The sequence below is a fragment of the Rhinoderma darwinii genome (genome assembly GCF_050947455.1).
Source record: "Rhinoderma darwinii isolate aRhiDar2 chromosome 11 unlocalized genomic scaffold, aRhiDar2.hap1 SUPER_11_unloc_6, whole genome shotgun sequence".
NCBI classification, from domain to species: Eukaryota; Metazoa; Chordata; class Amphibia; order Anura; family Rhinodermatidae; genus Rhinoderma; species Rhinoderma darwinii.
In genome coordinates, this window is record NW_027461858.1 from 417,676 (window position 1) to 434,025 (window position 16,350).

The window sequence follows — 16,350 nt, forward strand, 5'->3', positions numbered from 1 at the left end:
GGCCGATTGTGATACGCTAAGCAGCAGCGCCATCGTGTGGTCAATGCTGAGAAATCTCACTAAATTGAATGTAATGCAGGCAGCCTAGTGATACGCTGAGCAGCAGCGCCATCATGTGGTCAATGCTGGGAAATGCACACTATATCTATATATTATATATTTTAGAAAGTTTGTTTGAAGCCCGATTGTGATACGCTAAGCAGCAGCGCCATCGTGTGGTCAATGCTGAGAAATCTCACTAAATTGAATATAAGGCAGGCAGCCTAGTGATACGCTGAGCAGCAGCGCCATCGTGTGGTCAACGCTGGGAAATGTACACTATATCTATATATTATATATTTTAGAAAGTTGGTTTGAAGCCAGATTGTGATACGCTAAGCAGCAGCGCCATCGTGTGGTCAATGCTGAGAAATCTCACTAAATTGAATGTAATGCAGGCAGCCTAGTGATACGCTGAGCAGCAGCGCCATCGTGTGGTCAATGCAGGGAAATGCACACCATATCTATTATATATTTTAGAAAGTTTGTTTGAAGCCCGATTGTGAAACGCTAAGCAGCAGCGCCATCGTGTAGTCAATGCTGAGAAATCTCACTAAATTGAATGTAAGGCTGGCAGCCTAGTGATACGCTGAGCAGCAGCGCCATCGTGTGGTCAATGCTGGGAAATGCACACTATATCTATATATTATATATTTTAGAAAGTTTGTTTGAAGCCCGATTGGGATTTATTCTAAGCAGTAGCGCCATCGTGTGGTCAATGCTGAGAAAACTCACTAAATTGGATGTAATGCGGGCAGCCTAGTGATACGCGGAGCAGCAGCGCCATCGTGTGGTCAATGCAGGGAAATGCACACTACATCTATATGATATATTTTAGGAAGTATGTTTGTAGCCCGATTGGGATATGCTAAGCAGCAGCGCCATCGTGTGGTCAATGCTGAGAAATCTCACTATATTGGATGTAATGCGGGCAGCCTAGTGATACGCTGAGCAGCAGCGCCATCGTGTGGTTAATGCAGGGAAATGCACACTATATCTATATATTATATTTTTGAGAAAGTTTGTTTGAAGCCCGATTTGGATTTATTCTAAGCAGCAGCGCCATCGTGTGGTCAATGCAGGGAAATGCACACCATATCTATTATATATTTTAGAAAGTTTGTTTGAAGCCCGATTGTGAAACGCTAAGCAGCAGCGCCATCGTGTGGTCAATGCTGAGAAATCTCACTAAATTGAATGTAATGCAGGCAGCCTAGTGATACGCTGAACAGCAGCACCATCGTGTGGTCAATGCAGGGAAATGCACACTATATCTATTATATATTTGAGAAAGTTTGTTTGAAGCCCGATTGTGATACGCTAAGCAGCAGCGCCATCGTGTGGTCAATGCTGGGAAATGCACACTATATCTATATATTATATATTTTAGAAAGTTTGTTTGAAGCCCGATTGTGATACGCTAAGCAGCAGCGCCATCGTGTGGTCAATGCTAAGAAATCTCACTAAATTGAATGTAATGCAGGCAGCCTAGTGATACGCTGAGCAGCAGCATCGCCATCATGTGGTCAATGTTGGGAAATTAACACCACATCTATATGATATATTTTAGGAAGTTTCTTGGAAGCCCGATTGTGATACGCTAAGCAGCAGCGCCATCATGTGGTCAATGCTGGGAAATGCACACTATATTTATCTATTATATATTTGAGAAAGTTTGTTTGAAGCCCGATTGGGATTTATTCTAAGCAGCAGCGCCATCGTGTGGTCAATGCTGAGAAATCTCACTAAATTGAATGTAATGCAGGCAGCCTAGTGATACGCTGAGCAGCAGCGCCATCGTGTGGTCAATGCTGGGAAATGCACACTAGATCTATATATAATATATTTTAGAAAGTTTGTTTGAAGCCCGATTGGGATACGCTAAGCAGCAGCGCCATCGTGTGGTCAATGCTGAGAAATCTCACTAAATTGAATGTAATGCAGGCAGCCTAGTGATACGCTGAGCAGCAGCGCCATCGTGTGGTCAATGCAGGGAAATGCACACCATATCTATTATATATTTTAGAAAGTTTGTTTGAAGCCCGATTGTGATACGCTAAGCAGCAGCGCCATCTTGTGGTCAATGCTGAGAAATCTCACTAAATTGAATGTAATTCAGGCAGCCTAGTGATACGCTGAGCAGCAACACCATCGTGTGGTCAATGCAGGGAAATGCATACTATATCTATTTATTATATATTTTAGAAAGTTTGTTTGAAGCCCGATTGTGATACGCTAAGCAGCAGCGCCATCGTGTGGTCAATGCTGAGAAATCTCACTAAACTGAATGTAATGCAGGCAGCCTAGTGATACGCTGAGCAGCAGCGCCATCGTGTGGTCAATGCAGGGAAATGCACACCATATCTATTATATATTTTAGAAAGTTTGTTTGAAGCCCGATTGTGATACGCTAAGCAGCAGCGCCATCGTGTGGTCAATGCTGAGAAATCTCACTAAATTGAATGTAATTCAGGCAGCCTAGTGATACGCTGTGCAGCAGCGCCATCGTGTGGTCAATATAGGAAATGCACGCTATATCTATATATTATATTTTTTAGAAAGTTTGTTTTGAAGCCCGATTGTGATACGCTAGGCAGCAGCGCCATTGTGTGGTCAATGCTGAGAAATCTCACTAAATTTAATGTAAGGCAGGCAGCCTAGTGATACGGTGAGCAGCAGCACCATCATGTGGTCAATGCAGGGAAATGCACACTACATCTATTATATATTTTAGAAAGTTTGTGTGAAGGCCGATTGTGATACGCTAAGCAGCAGCGCCATCGTGTGGTCAATGCTGAGAAATTTCACTAAATTGAATGTAATGCAGGCAGCCTAGTGATACGCTGAGCAGCTGCGCCATCATGTGGTCAATGCTGGGAAATGCACACTATATCTATATATTATATATTTTAGAAAGTTGGTTTGAAGCCCGATTGTGATACGCTAAGCAGCAGCGCCATCGTGTGGTCAATGCTGAGAAATCTCACTAAATTGAATATAAGGCAGGCAGCCTAGTGATACGCTGAGCAGCAGCGCCATCGTGTGGTCAACGCTGGGAAATGTACACTATATCTATATATTATATATTTTAGAAAGTTGGTTTGAAGCCCGATTGTGATACGCTAAGCAGCAGCGCCATCGTGTGGTCAATGCTGAGAAATCTCACTAAATTGAATGTAATGCAAGCAGCCTAGTGATACGCTGAGCAGCAGCAGCGCCATCGTGCGGTCAATGCTGGGAAATGCACACTACATCTATATGATATATTTTAGGAAGTTTGTTTGAAGCCCGATTGTGATACGCTAAGCAGCAGCGCCATCGTGTGGTCAATGCTGAGAAATCTCACTAAACTGAATGTAATGCAGGCAGCCTAGTGATACGCTGAGCAGCAGCGCCATCATGTGGTCAATGCTGGGAAATGCACACTATATCTATATATTATATATTTGAGAAAGTTTGTTTGAAGCCCGATTGGGATTTATTCTAAGCAGTAGCGCCATCGTGTGGTCAATGCTGAGAAATCTCACTAAATTGAATGTAATGCAGGCAGCCTAGTGATACGCTGAGCAGCAGCGCCATCGTGTGGTCAATGCAGGGAAATGCACACCATATCTATTATATATTTTAGAAAGTTTGTTTTAAGCCCGATTGTGAAACGCTAAGCAGCAGCGCCATCGTGTAGTCAATGCTGAGAAATCTCACTAAATTGAATGTAAGGCAGGCAGCCTAGTGATACGCTGAGCAGCAGCGCCATCGTGTGGTCAATGCTGGGAAATGCACACTATATCTATATATTATATATTTTAGAAAGTTTGTTTGAAGCCCGATTGGGATTTATTCTAAGCAGTAGCGCCATCGTGTGGTCAATGCTGAGAAAACTCACTAAACTTGGATGTAATGCGGGCAGCCTAGTGATACGCGGAGCAGCAGCGCCATCGTGTGGTCAATGCAGGGAAATGCACACTACATCTATATGATATATTTTAGGAAGTATGTTTGTAGCCCGATTGGGATATGCTAAGCAGCAGCGCCATCGTGTGGTCAATGCTGAGAAATCTCACTATATTGGATGTAATGCGGGCAGCCTAGTGATACGCTGAGCAGCAGCGCCATCGTGTGGTTAATGCAGGGAAATGCACACTATATCTATATATTATATATTTGAGAAAGTTTGTTTGAAGCCCGATTTGGATTTATTCTAAGCAGCAGCGCCATCGTGTGGTCAATGCAGGGAAATGCACACCATATCTATTATATATTTTAGAAAGTTTGTTTGAAGCCCGATTGTGAAACGCTAAGCAGCAGCGCCATCGTGTAGTCAATGCTGAGAAATCTCACTAAATTGAATGTAAGGCAGGCAGCCTAGTGATACGCTGAGCAGCAGCGCCATCGTGTGGTCAATGCTGGGAAATGCACACTATATCTATATATTATATATTTTAGAAAGTTTGTTTGAAGCCCGATTGGGATTTATTCTAAGCAGTAGCGCCATCGTGTGGTCAATGCTGAGAAAACTCACTAAATTGGATGTAATGCGGGCAGCCTAGTGATACGCGGAGCAGCAGCGCCATCGTGTGGTCAATGCAGGGAAATGCACACTACATCTATATGATATATTTTAGGAAGTATGTTTGTAGCCCGATTGGGATATGCTAAGCAGCAGCGCCATCGTGTGGTCAATGCTGAGAAATCTCACTATATTGGATGTAATGCGGGCAGCCTAGTGATACGCTGAGCAGCAGCGCCATCGTGTGGTTAATGCAGGGAAATGCACACTATATCTATATATTATATTTTTGAGAAAGTTTGTTTGAAGCCCGATTTGGATTTATTCTAAGCAGCAGCGCCATCGTGTGGTCAATGCAGGGAAATGCACACCATATCTATTATATATTTTAGAAAGTTTGTTTGAAGCCCGATTGTGAAACGCTAAGCAGCAGCGCCATCGTGTGGTCAATGCTGAGAAATCTCACTAAATTGAATGTAATGCAGGCAGCCTAGTGATACGCTGAACAGCAGCGCCATCGTGTGGTCAATGCAGGGAAATGCACACTATATCTATTATATATTTGAGAAAGTTTGTTTGAAGCCCGATTGTGATACGCTAAGCAGCAGCGCCATCGTGTGGTCAATGCTGGGAAATGCACACTATATCTATATATTATATATTTTAGAAAGTTTGTTTGAAGCCCGATTGTGATACGCTAAGCAGCAGCGCCATCGTGTGGTCAATGCTGAGAAATCTCACTAAATTGAATGTAATGCAGGCAGCCTAGTGATACGCTGAGCAGCAGCATCGCCATCATGTGGTCAATGTTGGGAAATGCACACCACATCTATATGATATATTTTAGGAAGTTTCTTGGAAGCCCGATTGTGATACGCTAAGCAGCAGCGCCATCATGTGGTCAATGCTGGGAAATGCACACTATATTTATATATTATATATTTGAGAAAGTTTGTTTGAAGCCCGATTGGGATTTATTCTAAGCAGCAGCGCCATCGTGTGGTCAATGCTGAGAAATCTCACTAAATTGAATGTAATGCAGGCAGCCTAGTGATACGCTGAGCAGCAGCGCCATCGTGTGGTCAATGCTGGGAAATGCACACTAGATCTATATATAATATATTTTAGAAAGTTTGTTTGAAGCCCGATTGGGATACGCTAAGCAGCAGCGCCATCGTGTGGTCAATGCTGAGAAATCTCACTAAATTGAATGTAATGCAGGCAGCCTAGTGATACGCTGAGCAGCAGCGCCATCGTGTGGTCAATGCAGGGAAATGCACACCATATCTATTATATATTTTAGAAAGTTTGTTTGAAGCCCGATTGTGATACGCTAAGCAGCAGCGCCATCTTGTGGTCAATGCTGAGAAATCTCACTAAATTGAATGTAATTCAGGCAGCCTAGTGATACGCTGAGCAGCAACACCATCGTGTGGTCAATGCAGGGAAATGCATACTATATCTATTTATTATATATTTTAGAAAGTTTGTTTGAAGCCCGATTGTGATACGCTAAGCAGCAGCGCCATCGTGTGGTCAATGCTGAGAAATCTCACTAAACTGAATGTAATGCAGGCAGCCTAGTGATACGCTGAGCAGCAGCGCCATCGTGTGGTCAATGCAGGGAAATGCACACCATATCTATTATATATTTTAGAAAGTTTGTTTGAAGCCCGATTGTGATACGCTAAGCAGCAGCGCCATCGTGTGGTCAATGCTGAGAAATCTCACTAAATTGAATGTAATTCAGGCAGCCTAGTGATACGCTGTGCAGCAGCGCCATCGTGTGGTCAATATAGGAAATGCACGCTATATCTATATATTATATTTTTTAGAAAGTTTGTTTTGAAGCCCGATTGTGATACGCTAGGCAGCAGCGCCATTGTGTGGTCAATGCTGAGAAATCGCACTAAATTTAATGTAAGGCAGGCAGCCTAGTGATACGGTGAGCAGCAGCACCATCATGTGGTCAATGCAGGGAAATGCACACTACATCTATTATATATTTTAGAAAGTTTGTGTGAAGGCCGATTGTGATACGCTAAGCAGCAGCGCCATCGTGTGGTCAATGCTGAGAAATCTCACTAAATTGAATGTAATGCAGGCAGCCTAGTGATACGCTGAGCAGCAGCGCCATCATGTGGTCAATGCTGGGAAATGCACACTATATCTATATATTATATATTTTAGAAAGTTTGTTTGAAGCCCGATTGTGATACGCTAAGCAGCAGCGCCATCGTGTGGTCAATGCTGAGAAATCTCACTAAATTGAATATAAGGCAGGCAGCCTAGTGATACGCTGAGCAGCAGCGCCATCGTGTGGTCAACGCTGGGAAATGTACACTATATCTATATATTATATATTTTAGAAAGTTGGTTTGAAGCCAGATTGTGATACGCTAAGCAGCAGCGCCATCGTGTGGTCAATGCTGAGAAATCTCACTAAATTGAATGTAATGCAAGCAGCCTAGTGATACGCTGAGCAGCAGCAGCGCCATCGTGCGGTCAATGCTGGGAAATGCACACTACATCTATATGATATATTTTAGGAAGTTTGTTTGAAGCCCGATTGTGATACGCTAAGCAGCAGCGCCATCGTGTGGTCAATGCTGAGAAATCTCACTAAACTGAATGTAATGCAGGCAGCCTAGTGATACGCTGAGCAGCAGCGCCATCATGTGGTCAATGCTGGGAAATGCACACTATATCTATATATTATATATTTGAGAAAGTTTGTTTGAAGCCCGATTGGGATTTATTCTAAGCAGTAGCGCCATCGTGTGGTCAATGCTGAGAAATCTCACTAAATTGAATGTAATGCAGGCAGCCTAGTGATACGCTGAGCAGCAGCGCCATCGTGTGGTCAATGCAGGGAAATGCACACCATATCTATTATATATTTTAGAAAGTTTGTTTTAAGCCCGATTGTGAAACGCTAAGCAGCAGCGCCATCGTGTAGTCAATGCTGAGAAATCTCACTAAATTGAATGTAAGGCAGGCAGCCTAGTGATACGCTGAGCAGCAGCGCCATCGTGTGGTCAATGCAGGGAAATGCACACCATATCTATTATATATTTTAGAAAGTTTGTTTTAAGCCCGATTGTGAAACGCTAAGCAGCAGCGCCATCGTGTAGTCAATGCTGAGAAATCTCACTAAATTGAATGTAAGGCAGGCAGCCTAGTGATACGCTGAGCAGCAGCGCCATCGTGTGGTCAATGCTGGGAAATGCACACTATATCTATATATTATATATTTTAGAAAGTTTGTTTGAAGCCCGATTGGGATTTATTCTAAGCAGTAGCGCCATCGTGTGGTCAATGCTGAGAAAACTCACTAACTTGGATGTAATGCGGGCAGCCTAGTGATACGCGGAGCAGCAGCGCCATCGTGTGGTCAATGCAGGGAAATGCACACTACATCTATATGATATATTTTAGGAAGTTTGTTTGAAGCCCGATTGTGAAACGCTAAGCAGCAGCGCCATCGTGTAGTCAATGCTGAGAAATCTCACTAAATTGAATGTAAGGCAGGCAGCCTAGTGATACGCTGAACAGCAGCGCCATCGTGTGGTCAATGCTGGGAAATGCACACTATATCTATATATTATATATTTTAGAAAGTTTGTTTGAAGCCCGATTGGGATTTATTCTAAGCAGTAGCGCCATCGTGTGGTCAATGCTGAGAAAACTCACTAAACTTGGATGTAATGCGGGCAGCCTAGTGATACGCGGAGCAGCAGCGCCATCGTGTGGTCAATGCAGGGAAATGCACACTACATCTATATGATATATTTTAGGAAGTATGTTTGTAGCCCGATTGGGATATGCTAAGCAGCAGCGCCATCGTGTGGTCAATGCTGAGAAATCTCACTATATTGGATGTAATGCGGGCAGCCTAGTGATACGCTGAGCAGCAGCGCCATCGTGTGGTTAATGCAGGGAAATGCACACTATATCTATATATTATATATTTGAGAAAGTTTGTTTGAAGCCCGATTTGGATTTATTCTAAGCAGCAGCGCCATTGTGTGGTCAATGCAGGGAAATGCACACCATATCTATTATATATTTTAGAAAGTTTGTTTGAAGGCCGATTGTGAAACGCTAAGCAGCAGCGCCATCGTGTAGTCAATGCTGAGAAATCTCACTAAATTGAATGTAAGGCAGGCAGCCTAGTGATACGCTGTGCAGCAGCGCCATCGTGTGGTCAATATAGGAAATGCACGCTATATCTATATATTATATTTTTTAGAAAGTTTGTTTTGAAGCCCGATTGTGATACGCTAGGCAGCAGCGCCATTGTGTGGTCAATGCTGAGAAATCTCACTAAATTTAATGTAAGGCAGGCAGCCTAGTGATACGGTGAGCAGCAGCACCATCATGTGGTCAATGCAGGGAAATGCACACTACATCTATTATATATTTTAGAAAGTTTGTGTGAAGGCCGATTGTGATACGCTAAGCAGCAGCGCCATCGTGTGGTCAATGCTGAGAAATCTCACTAAATTGAATGTAATGCAGGCAGCCTAGTGATACGCTGAGCAGCAGCGCCATCATGTGGTCAATGCTGGGAAATGCACACTATATCTATATATTATATATTTTAGAAAGTTTGTTTGAAGCCCGATTGTGATACGCTAAGCAGCAGCGCCATCGTGTGGTCAATGCTGAGAAATCTCACTAAATTGAATATAAGGCAGGCAGCCTAGTGATACGCTGAGCAGCAGCGCCATCGTGTGGTCAACGCTGGGAAATGTACATTATATCTATATATTATATATTTTAGAAAGTTGGTTTGAAGCCAGATTGTGATACGCTAAGCAGCAGCGCCATCGTGTGGTCAATGCTGAGAAATCTCACTAAATTGAATGTAATGCAAGCAGCCTAGTGATACGCTGAGCAGCAGCAGCGCCATCGTGCGGTCAATGCTGGGAAATGCACACTACATCTATATGATATATTTTAGGAAGTTTGTTTGAAGCCCGATTGTGATACGCTAAGCAGCAGCGCCATCGTGTGGTCAATGCTGAGAAATCTCACTAAACTGAATGTAATGCAGGCAGCCTAGTGATACGCTGAGCAGCAGCGCCATCATGTGGTCAATGCTGGGAAATGCACACTATATCTATATATTATATATTTGAGAAAGTTTGTTTGAAGCCCGATTGGGATTTATTCTAAGCAGTAGCGCCATCGTGTGGTCAATGCTGAGAAATCTCACTAAATTGAATGTAATGCAGGCAGCCTAGTGATACGCTGAGCAGCAGCGCCATCGTGTGGTCAATGCAGGGAAATGCACACCATATCTATTATATATTTTAGAAAGTTTGTTTTAAGCCCGATTGTGAAACGCTAAGCAGCAGCGCCATCGTGTAGTCAATGCTGAGAAATCTCACTAAATTGAATGTAAGGCAGGCAGCCTAGTGATACGCTGAGCAGCAGCGCCATCGTGTGGTCAATGCAGGGAAATGCACACCATATCTATTATATATTTTAGAAAGTTTGTTTTAAGCCCGATTGTGAAACGCTAAGCAGCAGCGCCATCGTGTAGTCAATGCTGAGAAATCTCACTAAATTGAATGTAAGGCAGGCAGGCAGCCTAGTGATACGCTGAGCAGCAGCGCCATCGTGTGGTCAATGCTGGGAAATGCACACTATATCTATATATTATATATTTTAGAAAGTTTGTTTGAAGCCCGATTGGGATTTATTCTAAGCAGTAGCGCCATCGTGTGGTCAATGCTGAGAAAACTCACTAACTTGGATGTAATGCGGGCAGCCTAGTGATACGCGGAGCAGCAGCGCCATCGTGTGGTCAATGCAGGGAAATGCACACTACATCTATATGATATATTTTAGGAAGTTTGTTTGAAGCCCGATTGTGAAACGCTAAGCAGCAGCGCCATCGTGTAGTCAATGCTGAGAAATCTCACTAAATTGAATGTAAGGCAGGCAGCCTAGTGATACGCTGAACAGCAGCGCCATCGTGTGGTCAATGCTGGGAAATGCACACTATATCTATATATTATATATTTTAGAAAGTTTGTTTGAAGCCCGATTGGGATTTATTCTAAGCAGTAGCGCCATCGTGTGGTCAATGCTGAGAAAACTCACTAAACTTGGATGTAATGCGGGCAGCCTAGTGATACGCGGAGCAGCAGCGCCATCGTGTGGTCAATGCAGGGAAATGCACACTACATCTATATGATATATTTTAGGAAGTATGTTTGTAGCCCGATTGGGATATGCTAAGCAGCAGCGCCATCGTGTGGTCAATGCTGAGAAATCTCACTATATTGGATGTAATGCGGGCAGCCTAGTGATACGCTGAGCAGCAGCGCCATCGTGTGGTTAATGCAGGGAAATGCACACTATATCTATATATTATATATTTGAGAAAGTTTGTTTGAAGCCCGATTTGGATTTATTCTAAGCAGCAGCGCCATCGTGTGGTCAATGCAGGGAAATGCACACCATATCTATTATATATTTTAGAAAGTTTGTTTGAAGGCCGATTGTGAAACGCTAAGCAGCAGCGCCATCGTGTAGTCAATGCTGAGAAATCTCACTAAATTGAATGTAAGGCAGGCAGCCTAGTGATACGCTGAGCAGCAGCGCCATCGTGTGGTCAATGCTGGGAAATGCACACTATATCTATATATTATATATTTTAGAAAGTTTGTTTGAAGCCCGATTGGGATTTATTCTAAGCAGTAGCGCCATCGTGTGGTCAATGCTGAGAAAACTCACTAAATTGGATGTAATGCGGGCAGCCTAGTGATACGCGGAGCAGCAGCGCCATCGTGTGGTCAATGCAGGGAAATGCACACTACATCTATATGATATATTTTAGGAAGTATGTTTGTAGCCCGATTGGGATATGCTAAGCAGCAGCGCCATCGTGTGGTCAATGCTGAGAAATCTCACTATATTGGATGTAATGCGGGCAGCCTAGTGATACGCTGAGCAGCAGCGCCATCGTGTGGTTAATGCAGGGAAATGCACACTATATCTATATATTATATTTTTGAGAAAGTTTGTTTGAAGCCCGATTTGGATTTATTCTAAGCAGCAGCGCCATCGTGTGGTCAATGCAGGGAAATGCACACCATATCTATTATATATTTTAGAAAGTTTGTTTGAAGCCCGATTGTGAAACGCTAAGCAGCAGCGCCATCGTGTGGTCAATGCTGAGAAATCTCACTAAATTGAATGTAATGCAGGCAGCCTAGTGATACGCTGAACAGCAGCGCCATCGTGTGGTCAATGCAGGGAAATGCACACTATATCTATTATATATTTGAGAAAGTTTGTTTGAAGCCCGATTGTGATACGCTAAGCAGCAGCGCCATCGTGTGGTCAATGCTGGGAAATGCACACTATATCTATATATTATATATTTTAGAAAGGTGGTTTGAAGCCCGATTGTGATACGCTAAGCAGGAGCGCCATCGTGTGGTCAATGCTGAGAAATCTCACTAAATTGAATGTAATGCAGGCAGCCTAGTGATACGCTGAGCAGCAGCATCGCCATCATGTGGTCAATGTTGGGAAATGCACACCACATCTATATGATATATTTTAGGAAGTTTCTTGGAAGCCCGATTGTGATACGCTAAGCAGCAGCGCCATCATGTGGTCAATGCTGGGAAATGCACACTATATTTATATATTATATATTTGAGAAAGTTTGTTTGAAGCCCGATTGGGATTTATTCTAAGCAGCAGCGCCATCGTGTGGTCAATGCTGAGAAATCTCACTAAATTGAATGTAATGCAGGCAGCCTAGTGATACGCTGAGCAGCAGCGCCATCGTGTGGTCAATGCTGGGAAATGCACACTAGATCTATATATAATATATTTTAGAAAGTTTGTTTGAAGCCCGATTGGGATACGCTAAGCAGCAGCGCCATCGTGTGGTCAATGCTGAGAAATCTCACTAAATTGAATGTAATGCAGGCAGCCTAGTGATACGCTGAGCAGCAGCGCCATCGTGTGGTCAATGCAGGGAAATGCACACCATATCTATTATATATTTTAGAAAGTTTGTTTGAAGCCCGATTGTGATACGCTAAGCAGCAGCGCCATCTTGTGGTCAATGCTGAGAAATCTCACTAAATTGAATGTAATTCAGGCAGCCTAGTGATACGCTGAGCAGCAACACCATCGTGTGGTCAATGCAGGGAAATGCATACTATATCTATTTATTATATATTTTAGAAAGTTTGTTTGAAGCCCGATTGTGATACGCTAAGCAGCAGCGCCATCGTGTGGTCAATGCTGAGAAATCTCACTAAACTGAATGTAATGCAGGCAGCCTAGTGATACGCTGAGCAGCAGCGCCATCGTGTGGTCAATGCAGGGAAATGCACACCATATCTATTATATATTTTAGAAAGTTTGTTTGAAGCCCGATTGTGATACGCTAAGCAGCAGCGCCATCGTGTGGTCAATGCTGAGAAATCTCACTAAATTGAATGTAATTCAGGCAGCCTAGTGATACGCTGTGCAGCAGCGCCATCGTGTGGTCAATATAGGAAATGCACGCTATATCTATATATTATATTTTTTAGAAAGTTTGTTTTGAAGCCCGATTGTGATACGCTAGGCAGCAGCGCCATTGTGTGGTCAATGCTGAGAAATCTCACTAAATTTAATGTAAGGCAGGCAGCCTAGTGATACGGTGAGCAGCAGCACCATCATGTGGTCAATGCAGGGAAATGCACACTACATCTATTATATATTTTAGAAAGTTTGTGTGAAGGCCGATTGTGATACGCTAAGCAGCAGCGCCATCGTGTGGTCAATGCTGAGAAATCTCACTAAATTGAATGTAATGCAGGCAGCCTAGTGATACGCTGAGCAGCAGCGCCATCATGTGGTCAATGCTGGGAAATGCACACTATATCTATATATTATATATTTTAGAAAGTTTGTTTGAAGCCCGATTGTGATACGCTAAGCAGCAGCGCCATCGTGTGGTCAATGCTGAGAAATCTCACTAAATTGAATATAAGGCAGGCAGCCTAGTGATACGCTGAGCAGCAGCGCCATCGTGTGGTCAACGCTGGGAAATGTACACTATATCTATATATTATATATTTTAGAAAGTTGGTTTGAAGCCCGATTGTGATACGCTAAGCAGCAGCGCCATCGTGTGGTCAATGCTGAGAAATCTCACTAAATTGAATGTAATGCAAGCAGCCTAGTGATACGCTGAGCAGCAGCAGCGCCATCGTGCGGTCAATGCTGGGAAATGCACACTACATCTATATGATATATTTTAGGAAGTTTGTTTGAAGCCCGATTGTGATACGCTAAGCAGCAGCGCCATCGTGTGGTCAATGCTGAGAAATCTCACTAAATTGAATGTAATTCAGGCAGCCTAGTGATACGCTGTGCAGCAGCGCCATCGTGTGGTCAATATAGGAAATGCACGCTATATCTATATATTATATTTTTTAGAAAGTTTGTTTTGAAGCCCGATTGTGATACGCTAGGCAGCAGCGCCATTGTGTGGTCAATGCTGAGAAATCTCACTAAATTTAATGTAAGGCAGGCAGCCTAGTGATACGGTGAGCAGCAGCACCATCATGTGGTCAATGCAGGGAAATGCACACTACATCTATTATATATTTTAGAAAGTTTGTGTGAAGGCCGATTGTGATACGCTAAGCAGCAGCGCCATCGTGTGGTCAATGCTGAGAAATCTCACTAAATTGAATGTAATGCAGGCAGCCTAGTGATACGCTGAGCAGCAGCGCCATCATGTGGTCAATGCTGGGAAATGCACACTATATCTATATATTATATATTTTAGAAAGTTTGTTTGAAGCCCGATTGTGATACGCTAAGCAGCAGCGCCATCGTGTGGTCAATGCTGAGAAATCTCACTAAATTGAATATAAGGCAGGCAGCCTAGTGATACGCTGAGCAGCAGCGCCATCGTGTGGTCAACGCTGGGAAATGTACACTATATCTATATATTATATATTTTAGAAAGTTGGTTTGAAGCCCGATTGTGATACGCTAAGCAGCAGCGCCATCGTGTGGTCAATGCTGAGAAATCTCACTAAATTGAATGTAATGCAAGCAGCCTAGTGATACGCTGAGCAGCAGCAGCGCCATCGTGCGGTCAATGCTGGGAAATGCACACTACATCTATATGATATATTTTAGGAAGTTTGTTTGAAGCCCGATTGTGATACGCTAAGCAGCAGCGCCATCGTGTGGTCAATGCTGAGAAATCTCACTAAACTGAATGTAATGCAGGCAGCCTAGTGATACGCTGAGCAGCAGCGCCATCATGTGGTCAATGCTGGGAAATGCACACTATATCTATATATTATATATTTGAGAAAGTTTGTTTGAAGCCCGATTGGGATTTATTCTAAGCAGTAGCGCCATCGTGTGGTCAATGCTGAGAAATCTCACTAAATTGAATGTAATGCAGGCAGCCTAGTGATACGCTGAGCAGCAGCGCCATCGTGTGGTCAATGCAGGGAAATGCACACCATATCTATTATATATTTTAGAAAGTTTGTTTTAAGCCCGATTGTGAAACGCTAAGCAGCAGCGCCATCGTGTAGTCAATGCTGAGAAATCTCACTAAATTGAATGTAAGGCAGGCAGCCTAGTGATACGCTGAGCAGCAGCGCCATCGTGTGGTCAATGCTGGGAAATGCACACCATATCTATTATATATTTTAGAAAGTTTGTTTTAAGCCCGATTGTGAAACGCTAAGCAGCAGCGCCATCGTGTAGTCAATGCTGAGAAATCTCACTAAATTGAATGTAAGGCAGGCAGCCTAGTGATACGCTGAGCAGCAGCGCCATCGTGTGGTCAATGCTGGGAAATGCACACTATATCTATATATTATATATTTTAGAAAGTTTGTTTGAAGCCCGATTGGGATTTATTCTAAGCAGTAGCGCCATCGTGTGGTCAATGCTGAGAAAACTCACTAACTTGGATGTAATGCGGGCAGCCTAGTGATACGCGGAGCAGCAGCGCCATCGTGTGGTCAATGCAGGGAAATGCACACTACATCTATATGATATATTTTAGGAAGTTTGTTTGAAGCCCGATTGTGAAACGCTAAGCAGCAGCGCCATCGTGTAGTCAATGCTGAGAAATCTCACTAAATTGAATGTAAGGCAGGCAGCCTAGTGATACGCTGAACAGCAGCGCCATCGTGTGGTCAATGCTGGGAAATGCACACTATATCTATATATTATATATTTTAGAAAGTTTGTTTGAAGCCCGATTGGGATTTATTCTAAGCAGTAGCGCCATCGTGTGGTCAATGCTGAGAAAACTCACTAAACTTGGATGTAATGCGGGCAGCCTAGTGATACGCGGAGCAGCAGCGCCATCGTGTGGTCAATGCAGGGAAATGCACACTACATCTATATGATATATTTTAGGAAGTATGTTTGTAGCCCGATTGGGATATGCTAAGCAGCAGCGCCATCGTGTGGTCAATGCTGAGAAATCTCACTATATTGGATGTAATGCGGGCAGCCTAGTGATACGCTGAGCAGCAGCGCCATCGTGTGGTTAATGCAGGGAAATGCACACTATATCTATATATTATATATTTGAGAAAGTTTGTTTGAAGCCCGATTTGGATTTATTCTAAGCAGCAGCGCCATCGTGTGGTCAATGCAGGGAAATGCACACCATATCTATTATATATTTTAGAAAGTTTGTTTGAAGCCCGATTGTGAAACGCTAAGCAGCAGCGCCATCGTGTAGTCAATGCTGAGAAATCTCACTAAATTGAATGTAAGGCAGGCAGCCT